Raw genomic sequence first — 16919 nt, forward strand, 5'->3', positions numbered from 1 at the left:
TGTGTATTAATCCTTCTTTGAGTCCAATCCAATGAGATTAAGATTCAGGCTGTTCTCAAATCCTCCCTTCGTTTCCTCTAGTGCAATGGATCCTTTGTGCTCTTCATGTGTTGTAATTTTGATTTGCCTCATCATGCCTCCCCACTTCCTCCTGTCTCTTTATAGTCCACCTCCCCTTTTTAAATTTCTTAATTTAAAAAAAAAATTATTCCATCAGTGTCATGGACATAACATGGATGGCTATACCTTCAGTCTAAGTGCATTCCCTCTAATAGAGTTACAATTCTCCTTCCAGGGATGGTTGTAACCAGTTTAATCTTATTGGATAGCAGTCTTTTTCTCTGTTTACCTTTTCATGTATCTCTTGAATCTCTTGTTTGAAGATCAAATTTTCTGTTCAGCTCTGGTCTTATCATGGTCTTTTCATAACCTATTTCATTAACTTTCCATCTTTTCCCCTTAAAGAAAAGGCTCATTTTTGCTGCATAATTTTTTCTAGGTTGCAATCCAAGCTCCATTGCCCTCCAGAATATTACATTCCAGGCCCTTTGATCCTTTAATGTTGGTGTAGCCAGGTCCTATGTAATCCTGATTGTGGAACCTTTGTATTTGCATTGCTTCTTTCTGACCACTTGCAGAATTTTTTCACTGATCTGATAATTCTTGAGTTTGGCTACAATATCCCATAGCATTTTCATTTTTGGATCCCTTTCAGGGGGGATCAATGTATTTTTTTCAATGATGATTTTTCCCTCTGGTTCAAGGTTAGCAAAATGATTCTCCTTGACTATTTCTTGAAGAATGCTATCTAAGCTTTTTGTTTTTATGATCATGACTTTCCTATGATTCTCTCCTAGATCTGTTTTCAAGTCAGTTGTTTTACCAATGAGGCATTTTATATTTTCTCTTTTTTTAAAAATTGTTTTGACATTGCTTTATTGTCTATGGTATCTTTTAAGCAAAATGTACCTTCCTTGATTATTTCTTTTTTTCCCCAAAAATATATGTTATGAAAGTTTTTCAGTATTCATCCATATGCCTGTGTGTGTGTGTGTGTGTGTGTGTGTGTGTGTGTTACAAAATTTCCTTCCTCCCTCCTTTCCCCCCACTTCCCTCAGCCGCAAACATTGAGGTTAGTCTTATACATACACATTTGTGTTAAACATGTTGACAGATTAGTTATTTTCAGTATGAGGAATTAAGATTAAGAGAAACAAATTTATGAGATTTTTGTTTAAAGTGAATGTTTCCCAATTGACAAATGATCATAGACATTTTTCAAATGAAGAAATTAAAGTTATATATAATCTTTTGAAAAAATGCTCCAAATCACTAATGATTAGAGAAATGTAAATTTCTAAATGCAATTTCTAATTGTAATTAAAACAACAATGAAGTATCATCTCATACCTATTAAATTAGCCCAGATGAGAAAAAGGGAAGATGATCAATGTTGGAGAAGATGTGGGAGGATTGGTATATTGATGCATTGCTGGTGGAGTTGTGAATGGATCCAACCTTTCTGGAGAGCAATATGGAACTATGCCCAAAGAGCAATAAAACTGTTCATACCCTTTGACCAGCAATTCCAATTCTTGGACTATATCCAGAATAAATTGTAAAAAATGGGAAAAGTCCTACGTGTTCCAAAATATTCATAGCAATTTTTTTTGAGTGTCAAAGAATTGGAAATTGAGAGGATACCAATCAATTGGGGAATGACTAAACAAGTTATGGTACATGAATATTATGGAATATTATAGTTCTAAAAGAAATCATAAATGGTCAGACTCTAGAGAAGCATGGAATGACTTAAGGAATCTTATGCTGAGCGAAGGGAGTAGAGCCAAGAGAACAATGTACACATCAACAACATTATGAGATGAACAACTTTGATGGAAGCAGTTCCTCTTGACAGTCCAAAGAGCTAGGACAACTGTATCTGACAGGTAATCGTCTACATTATCCCCATCCAGAGGAAGAAAAACAAAAAACACCCCTACTGAATCTGATGAACACTTTATAAAAATTATCTTTTATGTATCTCTTTCCCTTAATCCTAATTCCTCATGCCAAAAATTACTAATTTGTAAATATGTTTAACAAAACATGTATGTAAAATGCTAAACTGACTGTTCCCTACTGAGGGGAGGCAGGTGGGGTAGGAAGGAAGGGAGGGAAATTTTGTAACTGGGAAATATCTGTGTATAAATAGATGAAAATAAAAAAAAATAAATTTATAAAAAAAGTGATTCATCAGATTCTGAAGGAATTTTTTTGTTGTCGTTTTTCTCTTTCTTCCTCTGAATAGGGATAACATTGTCCATAACCAGTCTAATATGGTTGTACTAGCTGAGAGCAACTTCATGCGTCAGGGTTGATCATTTCACAGTCTTGTTGATGCATACATTGTTTTCTTGGTTCTACTCCCTTGGCATCAGATACTGTAACACATTCCATGCTCCTCTAGAGTCTGACCATTTATGGCTTGTTATAGCACAATAGTATTCCATAGTGTTCATATGTCATAACTTGTTTAACCATTCTCCAATTGATGGGCATCCCCTCAATTTCCAATTCTTTGCCACTACAAAAAGAACTGCTATGAATATTTTGGAACATGTAGGACTTTTCCCATTTTTTATTATTTCTTCTAGGTATGGGCCTAGAATTAGAAGTGCTGGGTCAAAGGGTATGAACAGACTTATTACTCTTTGAGCATAGTTCCATATTGCTCTCTAAGGGATTTTATTTCTTCTGTCATTTTTATTGCAAGACTTTCATTTTCTCTTGCATTTCTTTTCTCAGTTTTTCTATTTGATTTTTAAATTCCTTTCTGAGCTCTTCTAAGAAGTTTTTCTGGGTTGGAGAGCAATTTGTATTCTCCTCTGAAGCTTCACATATAGAATCCTTTCTGACCTCCTTTTCTGAACTAGTATCCTTATCCCCAAGGTAACATTCAATAGACCCTGCTTTTCTCTGCCCTTTCTTATTATCTTGGAATTTTTTCCCTATTCAAAATGTCCTGTGTTGGGTAAAGGGCTTGCTTGCATACCTTCAGTGTTGAGAACTCTAGAGACTTGCTTCCTGACCTGGGGATTATGGACCAACTGCTAAGGAATGCCAGAGACTCTCTCTATATGTCTGTCCTGGGGATATCAGTCCTCCTCCCCCTATGCCTGGGGCTGTGATTGGGCTATCTATACAGGCAACCCAGCTGCTGGGTCAGGCTGGCAGAGCTGAGGCTGTGTCTGAGTTATATGCCCTGGCACCTTAGTCAATGAGTTAGGACAGTAGGACTAAAAACGCCAGAGGTACTCTTTGGGCAGTCAACACTGGGGAAGTTAACCATCCACACTATGTCCCAGGCTGAATGGATGCCCTATGCGGCCTTGCTAGAGCTCTACCAGTCCACCCATACCCTAAAAGCTTCAGTTCCCACAGCCGAGGTTTTCACATTAGTCCCCCACCTCATCCCAATGTTTGTATACTGGGTCTCTATTCTTTGCACTGGGTATGCACATGCACCCCCATGACAGAACTTACTGGAAAATGTTCCACTTTGTTCTTTGGAGGGTTCTGTCTTTCCATAATCTATTAAGAAACCTGATTCATATCATTTCTGAGAGAAAACCAAAACAGCTTAAAACAGTGCCTGGCTTCTCTCTGCCATCTTAACCAGAAGTCTGGTTATTTTGTACATTTCTTTTTTAAAAAAAATTATTTAAGACAATGGAGATAAGTGACTTGCCCAAGGTCACATAGCTAGGTTAGTGTTTGAGGCCAAATTTGAACTCAGGTCTTCTTGACTCCAGGGTTGATGTTCTATCTACTGAGCCACCTAGCTGCCTATTTTGTATATTTCTATAGATAATTCTTATGTCAATATGTAGTCTTAATCCCTCGAGTTCAAGTGCCATGTAAAAAAATACAAATATGCTTGAGTATTTAAACTAGATGTCCCATAGACTTCTCAAATGCAAAAATATATTAAAAACAACTTATCATCTCTCTTCCTCTAACCCCCACAAACCTTCTTCCAAACTCTCTTATCATTGTCAATAGCACCAGAACATTTATTACTCAGGTTTACCACCTTTTTGATCCTCAACTCTTCTTTCTCATTTATCTGACTTAGCCAAACAATTTGCCAAACCTTGTTAGTTCTTTCTTTCCATCTGTCATATACATCCTCTTCTCTCCACTCATTTAGCCACTTACCCTAGTATAGGTCCTCATCACTTCTGGCCTGAACTGCTGCAAAAGCCTCCTAATTGATCTCCCTGACTCAAGTATCTCCCTATATTAAATGATTTTCCAAAAAGTTGCTTTAAGAGCTTTTCAAAAAGACAAATATGACCAAGCTTCTCCTTATCCCTTTACTCAAATTCTAATGCATACCTATCATCTCTAGGATTAAATTTTAACTGTTTAGCAGTTTGACTTTTCCCCAACTTGATCCTTTCCTATCTTTTCAGTCTACTTATATATTATCCCCTTACATGCTTTCTTAGATTTCACCAACCCAACCTATTCTTTTCCTCACATAGATATGTTTTCTCCCCCATCCATTTCTCTTCATGCTGTTTGTCTTTCTAGAATACTCTATCTTTCCTCATTTTCATCTCTTAGAATCCTTGGCTAATGTTAGGATATAGTTCAAGTGCTACTTTTTGCAAGAGATCTTTCCTTCAAGTATTAGTTTTTTGTTTTTGTTTTGTTTGTGAATTTTTTTCCTTGAAACATTACCTTCTATCTAATACACCTTTTGATGTGCATGTGATTGTCCCCATTCAAATTAAGTTCCTTGAGGGGCGGCTACGTGGCGTAGTGGATAAAGCACCAGCCTTGGAGTCAGGAGTACCTGGGTTCAAATACGTCTCAGACACTTAATAATTACCTAGCTGTGTGGCCTTGGGCAAGCCACTTAACCCCATTTGCCTTGCAAAAACCTAAAAACAAAACAAAACAAAACAAAAAAACAAATTAGGTTCCTTGAGATGACAAATTTTTTTTATTTCCTGGCACATAGTATTTAGTAAATATTTTGGTGATTATTGCTTGTTTCACTATTTTTCTTACTTGTATAATATATAAAGTATTCCCAAATATCTTTTTTTATTTTTAAGTTTTAATAGCTTAAAAATTTCACTAAAGTTTTTGAACAACCTGCATATAAATATGTGTGAATAAGAATACATTTAGAGCTCTCATACATGCATGTACATTAATAGTTTCTTTGTTACAAAACTAATGGTCTTTTCTCATTCCTCATTCATCTTGACTCTGCAGATTTTGATTCTATTATTCACCCTCTTTTCTCCAGTATTCCATGGCACAGCCATAGCCAAATTTTCCTCTTACCTATATAAACTCTCTTCAGTCTCTTTTGTTTCATCTTCATCCAGGTTACACCTGCTAACCATAGGTATCCCACAAGGCCCTCTTCTTTGTAAATACTTCTTCACTTGGGTGCTTTCATCATCTCTTATGGATTCAAATTATTATCTCTATGCTAGTGATTGTCAGATCTACTTATCCAACCCTAAACTCTGCCAACTTTCTTTATGGCATCTCCAATTGCCTCTTAGACATCTCAAACTGCAGGTAATATCTCTATTTTATGCTCAATATGTCTAAAACTGAACTCCTTATCTCTTCCCACTACCACCACCATCCCATTTCTTCTAATGACTATCAAGGCTACCAATAGCTTCCCAGTCACCCAGGCTTGAAACTTAGACACCATCCTTGACTGTCTACTCTGTCTCATCAATCATATCCATTCTGTTGGCAAAATCTATTTATTTCACCTCTGCAACTTCTCAGTTATATATATCCCCTTCTCTCTCCTCCAACACTGCTACCACCCCTGTGTAGTCTCTCATTCTCTCAGGTCAGAATTATTACAAAGGCTTGCTAATCAAACCTCTCCTTACTCCCCAAGCTCTGTGTGGCTGCCGAGGTAATCCTCTGAAACTGCAGATTTCATTTTGTCACATCCATTCATATTTATCTTGCATCCATTCAATAATCTCTACTACTTTTAAGATCAAATGCAAAATAATATATTTGATATTCCAGATGCTTCATAACCTAGTCCTCCCCCATTTTTCCAGTTTCCTTACACATTTTACTCAACTTTTATCTGTGATCCAGTGTGACTTGATACTGACCTCCTTATTATTCTTCAAACAAGACATTCCTACAACCCCAAGTATTTTTCTTGACCACCAGTATGAAATACTCTCCCTCTCATCTCTGCTTCCAGACATCCACATCTTTCTTCATGTCCTAGCTAAAATTCTACCTTTTACAGCAGGGATGGGGAACCTTTTTTCTGCCAAGGGCTGTATTTATAACATCATTTGTGACCCATACAAAAATATCATCTAAAACATTAGCCTTCTATATTTGCTCAAAAATTTAATTAATTTATCCCTAAAAAGTTCCTAGATTTTATGAATTCCAAGATCCACCTGTGGCTTGCCATAGCAGCACCAGACAGATTTCACAGGCCTTATACTGACATCCTATCCCTGTTCCTAATTCTAGTGATTTCCCTAGTTTGATTACATCCATTTTTTCCAGAGTAGGATTTGCACAGTTATTTGCATATTATCTCTCAAGGTAGATTGTGAACTCCTCAAGAGCAGATATTCTCTTTACCTTTCTTTGTATATCCAGTATTTAATATAGTTCCTTCTATGAAATAGAAATTTAATAAATGTTTAAGGACTGAATGAAAGAATTGTAGAACATAGGGCAGCTAGGTGGCAAAGTAGATAGAGCATTGACTCTGGAGTTAGGAGGACCTGAGTTCAAATTTGACCTCAGACACTTAATAATTGCATAACTGTGTGACTTTGGGCAAGTCACTTAACCCTATCACCTTAAATAAATCAATTTTTTAAAAAAACATGTTAGAACACTGAGAAGAGTTGCACGGGCTGTGTATATCAATCACATTAGGAGACTCCCCACAATAAGTGAAATTATAGGTACAATGAAGTATTTAGGAGACATGCATAATAATTTTCAACTATCAGAGGAAAAAAATACCCTGGAAATTTCCTGGCAGCCAGAGCTTTTAAAAATAAGATAACAAATTGAATTTAAAGGTAGACTTTTGATACTTGAAATTATTTAATTGGCATACAAAAGTGAAAAAAATTGTGTCACAATTTCTTTACACAATATTGAATAGAAATAACCTCATTAGTTACTAAAAGTAAGCAAAACTAAAAAAAAAGAGAATGGTGAATGATTCTGTGTGGAAATCAGATTTGTTGCTCAGTCATTTCAGTCATGTCTGAGTCTTCTACAGCTTATTTTATAGACATGAACAGAGGGTTAAGTGACTTGCCCAGAGTCATACAACTATTAAATGTCCAAAGCCTGGTTTGAACTAAAGAAGATATACTCCAGGCCCAACACTATCCACTGCATTGCATAGCAGCCCTAACAAATGCATTGATGTTCCAATTTTCCCACATCCTTTCCAATATTTGTTATTTACCTTTTCTGCAATTTTAGCCAATCTGATAGATGTGAGGAAATACCTCAGGGTTGTTTTTATTTGCATTTCTCTAATTTATAGAGATTTAGAGCAATTTATACAACTATAGATAGCTTTGCTTCCTTTTGAAAATTCCCTGTTTATATCCTTTAATAAATTACCATTTGAAGAATAGCTTAATTTTGTATAAATTTAACTCATTTCTTTATAGATTTGAGAAATGAGGACTTTATCAGAGAAGCTTGCTGTAAATGTTTTCCCCCAGATTTCTGTTCTCATTTTAATCTTGGCTTCATTGGATTTGTTTGTGCAATTTTTTTTCTTTTTGAAGGCAATGGGGTTAAGTGACTTGCCCAAGGTCACACAGCTAAGCAATTATTAAATTTCTGATTATTATTATTAAGCATCTGACACTGAATTTGAAATCAGTTTCTCCTGATTCTAGGTTTGGTTCTCTATATCCACTGAGCTACCTAGCTGCCCCCAAAACTTTTAAATTCAATTTAATTGAAATTATCCATTCTATATCCTATAGTATTCTCTGTCTCATTTGGAACCATTACCAAAAGTTTTTCATTTAAGTATATTAATAATTTGGATACCTGCAACTTATTCTCTCAAAGTCGAATTGGAGTGATTTCTTTTAATGCCTATTATGTATTCATTATTTTAAAATAATGATTCTATAATATCTCAGTTCATTAGGAAGACACTCAAAATAATTTATACTTATCTAATATTCCATTGTATACCAATATATGTTGTTATATCCATTTTCCAGTTGGGGTAGATGAGATTCTAACTTGTGAGATGTCCAAGTGACTTTCTTCTGAATATGTGTAAACTTACTTGACCTCCTGGGATGTGAACATCATTTTAATTTTAACCTCCAAATTTAGTAATTAACATTGCCTTATTTCTTTCTGAGTAAACTGTATCAAATGTATGATTATTTAGGTCTGAACTTAAGGCTTGTTGGAAATAATACTATGATTTGAAAGTTTTTTAAAGGGTACTTACTCAAATATTTTCTCTATTAGACAGAAATACTCACCATTAAGATCCCATCAGTGGGTTAAACAGTTAAGACTTTTGAATATACATATTTTATATCTCCCTAGTATTTCCCATTACTGTATTATCTGAGATTCATTTAGTAAATTTTAAATGTAGTTACTATTTGGGTACCTAATGAGTTTCAGTGAGGTTATATGAGGGCAGTAAGGGAATCTAAATAGTGACCAAGAAACAGCAAAGGTTATGAGATAAGGGGCCTGGTTGGTATGTTAAAGCAGCAAGTTTTCTGTGCTATATATAAATAACTTCATGGCTCAGGTTTCCATATAGCACAATTTCAAGACTAATTCTTTTGCTACCTCTCATGTATGAAAATGTAGGCTCTTCAGGGCATATATTGTCTACCCCCTGTTAAAGTTTTGAAAGAATCAATAGAATCCAATAGGACCTATTGATTAGCTTCTCTCTTCCTCCTCCAGAGTATTTAGCTGCTTCCCTGTCAGTCTCTGCCTACTAAAGATTAATTCATTGGATATAATGGTTGTTCTTTTCAACAATCATAAATACCCAATGTATTTTAATATAATTGTTTTGACCTAATTTTCTCAGAACATTTCACCATTACTCCCACTAATTTTTCTTGCATTTGTCTCCCAGTGCCAAAAATGACCTTGCTTGAGATCTTAGTAAATTTCTTTATAAAAATCAATGAACCCCAAAACATGTCAAATTAAAAAGAATAAATGAATTATTCTATGAATTATTTGGAATGGCTAAAGTACCTTTTAACATATGAAGCCTTCAGCATTAGGTAATAGATTGAAGTATCAAAAGTTTCAGCATAAGCTACACCATGATTAAAAATCAGCCTTCTGACATCAATGGGTACTCCGCTGTTCACCATTATGCAAAGAGTAGCAAAATTCCATCTTATTCACTAAAATCTAAATGAAGTAATCTCTCAGCTATCTAAATAACTAATGAAAAGTTGAGGAGATAGTAGAGAGGGAATTGAGAAGAGAAAGCAATCAATGACATTATTGGCAAGAAAAAGAAAAATTTCAGAGAATCAGAAGATAATTCATTTAGTATGAAAAGAAGTTTAACTTAATTTAGAGCTTTTCAGTATTAAATAAAAAGGTTTTGTTCTTTCTTTCTGAGATACTGAATGTTGAATTGATAAGAATCGGTGTGCATGTAGGTTGTATCTCTTTTTCAGGTAAATAAAAGTCAAGATCCAAATCTAAAATATAGCCTGTGAATAAGAATTAGGGTCATTTTTCAAATTCATGGTCAAGAACATAAATGTCAAAAAAAGTAGTGGGGACTGAATAGGGACTGAGAACAAAGAGAAGTGAGAGAATTGAAGTCATGTACCAATCCAGTCTGGAATATTTGCAGCCTTTAAATTTCTACCTTGGCTTAAAGATTAACATCAATTCCCCTCCCCAAATAAAGGGAACTTCTCCCTAATAATGCTATAATATGGGTACACAGCTTCAACTTTTAGTCAAATCATGGTTTTGATTACTGGTGATAGAGTTTCAATATACAAACCATATCCCATAAAGAATCACTGATCACCTCAAAGGGCCTGTTTAGTTGCAAAAGACACATTGTAGATTAAAATCTACACTTTAAATTTTTTTCACATATCCTCTTATTCATGAGTATAATTTTTAATTAAAAATATTCATAAGACTTAATATAATAAAGTGAGGTCAACAGACTAGCAAACACATTAAAAATAACCATTAAAAAAGAACATAATAGAAGCAACTCCTTTTCTAAGTGTATAAATATGTTCCTGAAAGGGTATGGAAAAAAGATGTGCTTCCTGTCCTTATTTTTAATTGGTTTAAGTTACTACCTAAATTGTATTTTTCTAATCATAATTAAGTGTAAGCTGTTCTGTAGGAATTTTCTTTATATTTATATTTCCTGGGACTGGAGCTTATAATAATAAGTAAAAAGAAAATTATCATCTCTTGTATCTGCCTTCCTCTTCTGCTCTTTCTTGCTTACCTATTTTATCACCAAGTGATTGACCCCCCAATTTTCCCCCCATAAATGGTTTGAAGAAGAGAAATGACATTTGTTCTGCTTCTGAAGTATGAGGACACAGTGATTCTATAACATTTATGAATCATTTCTGCTTTTACATAACATCATCCTTAATTACCATAGAATGGATTTTAAAGAGCATTTGGCCAATTGACCTTAAGCCTCTGACTTTGAAAGGTTCATTTTGCTTCTTATCACAAGTAATAGAACCTCATGTCACCTGTACTCCTTCCATTAAAGCTTTGAGATGTTTCATTTTGTTCATAAACTGAAATAAGTGGGCATGAGCATGTGGGTGTGACCTTTCTGGTCCTGTTTTCATATGCCAATTGTCAATTGTCCTTAAAAACAGATGTTCAGGACTACCTCCAAACAATAGGGCATTTCTCCTGGATTTGAATCTTCCTGCTGATCTACTGTGTGGAGTAATGGAACCAGCAGGCATTTCATTACAAATAACATAAATCAGTAGGAATATAGTACTTTTTCTGTTCAAAACTTCTCATAGTAAAAATTGAAGAAGCACTGATAGTGTACTTAATACATTACAAAACATAGGGGAAGAAACAGTTCTTGTCTAGTTGGTGTACAAGGTGAAAAGGTGGATTTATCATAATCATCATTGAAAGCCTTTACTAAGTATTTATTCACAAAGGGTTCTGTGATAGTTGCCATACTGAAGAAATTAAACAGCGACCTTGTCTATGTCTCCTCTCAGTGTGAATTTAAAATATAAGGAATTTACTTTCATTTTTTTTCTTAGTTCTTCTTAATCATATCATGCCAGAGCACTGAAGGCTTTATTTTGGGGCAGATGGGATAAGAAATGTCACTTTTCCTCTCCAAGTATTAGCTTTCTCTTCTATAAACTGGAAAGCTTAGATGAGAGAGCTCTAGATAACTTTCCAAATTTATTTTCTTTATGCTATTATAAATAAATTACCCCTAAAGATTTACCTTTTTTCTCATTAAAAAAGTTCCCTCTCAATGGCAAGGTTTACCAATACTCCTTTGCTTCTTTGCTAATTATCTAATCTTCAGGGCTAAAGGATAAAAAAAATAAGATCTTATCTACTGTATAAGAATTAGGAGAGTTACTTTCATTTCAAACTAAACTCCAATAGGTTCTGTGCTTCATCTTTTATTCACAAAAAGGATTAATGATACCAGAATAGTGATGTCTTAACTTGAAAGTAAATTGAATTTAAGTGAGGCAGAGCTGTACAGTCATCAACCTCACTCTTTCCTTCAGAGTCACTGGAGTCCAGTGGCAAGACATAGGTAAGATGACTGGTTATGGCCCCAGATGCAATAAGGGACCTTGGTCTTTTTAAGGTAAAATTTTTCCTAGTTCTCACTATCTCCATGAATGTCCTCAACCTCAAGTATTTCAGTTGCCATATTTCCTAACCAATTTCTAGAGACTTTTGAAGACAGTGTTCCAGAGAGATATTCCATATTACTTTTGTTGTTGTTATTTAGTCCTCACCTCACTCTTTGTGATCCCATTTGGGGTTTTCCTGTTTATGTGATTTTCCCAGATTCACAGAAAGTCTGAGGCCTGATTTGAACTCAGATCTTCTTGACTCCACTCCTTGTGCTTTATTCACTGTACTATCTAGCATATTCTAAAAACCTAAGCATTATCATACCAATCACTGAAGTAATGCAATATTCTGCATCTGGTGGAGTAATATAATAGAAGAATGTTAAGCTTACCTTCTTTAACATTAACTTTAAAATGTTAAGAAGGCTCCTGAGTATGGAAAACTCCATACTGGGGAGAAAGGGAGGAATGAAGCAGGAAAGAGAGAAAGGAAGAGGGACAGAGAATGGAAGATGGGATGAGAAAAGAGTTAGGAATTGTCTAGGGTCATAGGTGGGTCCTAAATGTGCTTTGAATGAATCCTGGGATTCCACAAGGCAAAAATAGGCAAGGAGTTTGTTCCCTGGGGGACTACCCATGTAAAAATAAAGAGTCAAAAGATGAAATGTCAAGAATAGAGAATGGCCCAGAACACATTTTCCCTAGAATGAAGAGTGCATGAAAGGGAGTAATATGAAATAAAATTGACAAGGTAAAAGAAAGACTGTATAATGAAGAGCTATAAATGTCAGTTGAAGATTCTGTATTTTATTCTAGATACAAAAAAGAGTTACTTAAGATGTGTGAGTAGAGAAGTGACATGGTCAAGGATATGTTTTAAGAATATTAATCTGACAGCTAAGTACTGGATAGATTAGAGAGTAGATTCTAAAACCAGAGAGCTCAATTAGGAGACTCTTGTTCTACTCCAAGGAGGAAATGAGGAGATCCTGAGCTAGTATAGAGGCTGTATGAGTGGAAAGAATAATAATATGTAAAACTTGGCAAATGGTAGGGTTGAGAAAGGGAGAAGAAAGAGAGACCATAGAGATATAACCCTAAGATTGTGAACCTGGTTCACCAGGAAATATGGTGGTATCCATAGGAATCAAATTTCAAGCCTGCCCAAGAAACTGAAGATTTGAGGTTAGAAGGAAAAGTCTTTATAGAAAAGTGATAGGAATATTATTTTTGCAGTAAAACTGTGTTATTGCTACAGAGGGTGGAAAATGGCACTTGTGTGATACATGTACTACTTTTGGTTTCTGCCTTAATCAGTACTCCGTCTTTTAATGGTGGTTACCTAAATTGCTGTCATAGCTTCAAATAGGCATTAAGTCCATCTCGAGTCATCCCTGATTCATATCTGGACACTGGACCCAGATGAATCCAGAGGAGAAAGTGAGGCTGGTGACTTTTCATAGTCCCCCATCCCCATCTCACCTCCTGTCCCCTCATTTAAATATGTCACTTGCTTGTCATAATATCTTCCTCCCTGTTGTCATGGTGTCTTCAGAAACAAAGGACCAACAAAAAAAATCATATCTCTGTAAGGATCCTGCAAGCCCACTTCTGTTTCAGAAACAGTATTTCTCTGGGCTGCAGACTATACAGACCACAATGCCTTTTTATGGGTATACAACTTCACTTTCATTTTCCTGACCTAGAAATACTTTTACAGAACAACACAGAATCATCATCAATGGTCTGATAAAATTCACCAAAATCATCATCATACCTCAGCAGAGCCCAGAAATGCAAAGCAAAAGCCGAAGACAGATGATACCACCTATCTGCATTACAGTCACTAATTTGAAACAGTAGGAAGAAAAGGAGATGCAATATCATCTTGAAGTTCACTATTCAGCAACTCCTCATGGATGAGGAATTCTGGGAAGTATTTGCTACTAACTGATCAAACTGCTATGCAAAGACAGAGATGGGATAGCTTGCTTTGAAAGAGAGAAACTATCTTTGATCATTTCAGCCTGAGAGAGCAAGAAATATAGCTGTACACAGCAGCAGACTCCCAAAACAGCAGTCACAACAATAGCTTCCTTCAAGGATCTATGATATCATTGATCTGGTACATACCCTCCCACTGATCCTGATCACAATTCTCCCTTCTATATTTAAATAGATGATCTTTTAAAGAATTTCTGCTGCAGCTGGAAACAACAATGTATCACTTAAAAAATATTCCTTTGTTGGGCTTCTAGTCAGGCTGGTCCTCTGACAACAAGCAAAGATCATCCTTCAAAAGTGTAGCAGGATTGTCAAACCTCTTCCCTTCTCCCAAAGCAAGGGATTCTGCATCCTCCTCACTTTCTTTTTGAGATCTTTCCAGGGGTAAGTTCAATTTTCTTTAAGTGTTAAAAATTTGGCTGTGCTCTCTCAGCGAAAGACATGAAGGAAGTGATAAAATCAATTGTAATATAATCAATAAGAATTTATTTAAATTCTACAGTATATTGGTATTAAGTACAAGAATAAGACAATTATTATTCCCGAATAACTTACTTTCTAATGGGATAGATGTAGATGCTATGTTATATTGCATATAGAAATAATAAATATAAATACTATACTTCCTAGCATACATATTAATAAATGTTTTAGACACTTATAAATACCAAATAATTTTATATACATATATGAGTATATTTAAATATAATTAATAAGTAATTATATATAAACAGAGAACTGTGTGTATAGTATATGTGTGCATATAACAAAGACACTTTTCATGTCTTCTAAGCCTCTCACAGTATACTTTCAGGGAGACTGTGTTAATTCATTCATCTTGAATCTTTGAGTGGTTTTCTTTCTCCAGGTGTACTCTCCCTCTCTCTCTCTCTCCCCCCTTTTCTATTTCTTTGTCTCTGTGTGTCTCTCTCTCTCTGCCTATGCCTCTGTCTCTGTCTGTCTCTATCTCTTTTACACACACACACACACAGAGAGAGAGAGAGAGAGAGAAAGAGAGAGAGAGAGAGAGAGAGAGAGAGAGAGAGAGAGAGAGAGAGAGAGAGAGAAAATGGCCTGGGTTAATGAGCTATTCTCTTGAGTTGCATTGTTATGAGCATCAAGAATTGTAGAAATACTAGAGGTTTACTTTTATCTGTGAGGAAGAGTTGAACTTAGGCAGCCAATTTGATCTATAGAAAATAGAATATAAAGAGGAAAGAAATGGAAAGGAGCCAGTGTACTTTTTGGAAGTGGAGGAAGATACAGTAGAGAGGAAAATGAGGACAACAATGGGAATATCTGTATTGAGGTGAGAGTCAGAGAGGGGAGGGAAATATCAATTTATATATGTTAAATGCAGAAAAAAATCAAAAGCTATAAAAAGTAAGCAACACAGTTCAGATGGATAAGCTTTTGATGGCAGATACAAGGTAAGAAAATCTACTTTGATCATCCATTTGGAACCCCCATCAATGATAGTACCTAAAGTAATAGAAATGGTACAGATCTCTGTGGGTCAATTTCTCTCCGAGAATTATAGTTACCTTTTATGGGCTCAGATAAATGTCTTAGCTATTTCTAGTAAAAATAAAAATTACTTTTTCTGAGTCTTGTGAGATGGTGTGCTTTTAAGGAGAGCTCAATTCATATCTTAACAGACTTGAAAAGGCCAATAATTTACATATTCTTGTTCTCTGATCCTCTTTCAATTGTGGAATTCCAGAGTCTTGGAGAAGCATATACCAAATAGAGATTTTTAGAAGTAGTTGATTGAACCCATTAGTCTAGCAGCTATGAGAAATAAAATATGATGCCTTGCTAGTATGTCATTATATTAATCAAGTCAATTTACCATCACTGTATATATTTAGAGTATTTACTGATTTCATCTAAACTTTGGTTCCCAAAATGTCATATAGGCATTATCTGTTCATGACTTTTGCTTTTGCTTTTTTCTCATCCTATTATTTGCATATATTAGCATATATTTGCACTTAGCCAGCTTAAACTATAAGATGTAGAAGAATCTTCTGCCATACTATCAGTCCTACTACAAGTGCTACTATCAGTGACTTCATCCATCATCTAACATTAATCTGGTCCCTCCTGGGCTGGGAATGCAATGTTCTCCTGCAAATGTTCTCCCTATTTCTATGCAACTATGTCACTACTTTGAGGTTCATCACAAGATTAAATATTTGTGAAAAACAATGAAATGAGTATGTGCATTGCTAAATGATGAGGGAAAATTTAGCAAGGTTATATCTAAGTACTCTCATCTTTGAACCTGAAGTATCTGTCATGCAGCATTTCTTTCTTCCCTCTCACCTTATTTTTCCCCTAGAATTTAGCTTCTACTTTTTGCCTCTTGCAAGTTTAACCTCTTAGCTCCCCTAACATGCAATAGCTTTACCTTCCTATGTGTAGAACAACAAAATCAATTGTAGCATCTACTAAACAATGACAACAACAAAATAAAAACAACATCTACAGGCAAGAGCTGGAAAGGCAGTTAACTGAACTTTAAAACAAGTGTAAATAAGGAAATATATCTAAAAAACTAATATTCCTCTTTTGATATATAATGTTAGATGATTAGTTACATAGTATCTGAAAAGTTCTCAAAAGAACAAAGATTTATTAGTATCTGTCAAATAAAAAGTGTCTAGGTTGTTACAGTAAAAAAAGCCCTTCTTTTCTTAAACCCCTTGATGAGGTAAATCCAACTCTACCTCCTATCAGCTTTCCTTCAGTGCCCACAGTAGATGACTTCAGTTTGACTTTGCTAATCAGTGGGTATTTCCTCTACTATATTATTAGTTTCTTTCGGTGTATCCTGCACAATGTATTAGATTTTGCACCATTTTCTTTGTGTATTTTCTGTCTTAAATATTGATAGTTATTCTGAGCTATATATCATAGGTAGAAACTTTAGAAAACTATCACCATACCACTTATTCTTACAGAATGAATTTGTCTACCTTGCAC

At 35.0% G+C, this 16919-nt stretch overlaps 1 protein-coding gene and 2 long non-coding RNA genes across 10 annotated transcripts in view; 2 read left to right on the forward strand and 1 right to left on the reverse strand.

The window, feature by feature from the left end:
* GPC5 (glypican 5) overlaps nt 1–16919 on the forward strand; it is a 2040883-nt gene that overhangs the window by 1670532 nt on the left and 353432 nt on the right. The window lies entirely within an intron of this gene.
* LOC141491201 (uncharacterized) overlaps nt 1–16919 on the reverse strand; it is a 127393-nt gene that overhangs the window by 40761 nt on the left and 69713 nt on the right. The window lies entirely within an intron of this gene.
* Nucleotides 11807–16919, forward strand: part of LOC141491199 (uncharacterized) — a 52615-nt gene continuing 47502 nt past the window's right edge. For 2 of the 6 annotated variants that reach the window (XR_012469515.1, XR_012469519.1), the window contains exon 1: nt 11808–14315. This is a non-coding gene — a long non-coding RNA (uncharacterized LOC141491199). Of the gene's footprint in view, nt 14316–16919 lie in introns of all 6 variants that reach the window. The other 4 variants (XR_012469517.1, XR_012469516.1, XR_012469518.1 and 1 more) reach the window with 4 other exon arrangements.

Source organism: Macrotis lagotis, chromosome 6 (assembly GCF_037893015.1).
Source record: "Macrotis lagotis isolate mMagLag1 chromosome 6, bilby.v1.9.chrom.fasta, whole genome shotgun sequence".
Lineage (NCBI taxonomy): Eukaryota > Metazoa > Chordata > Mammalia > Peramelemorphia > Peramelidae > Macrotis > Macrotis lagotis.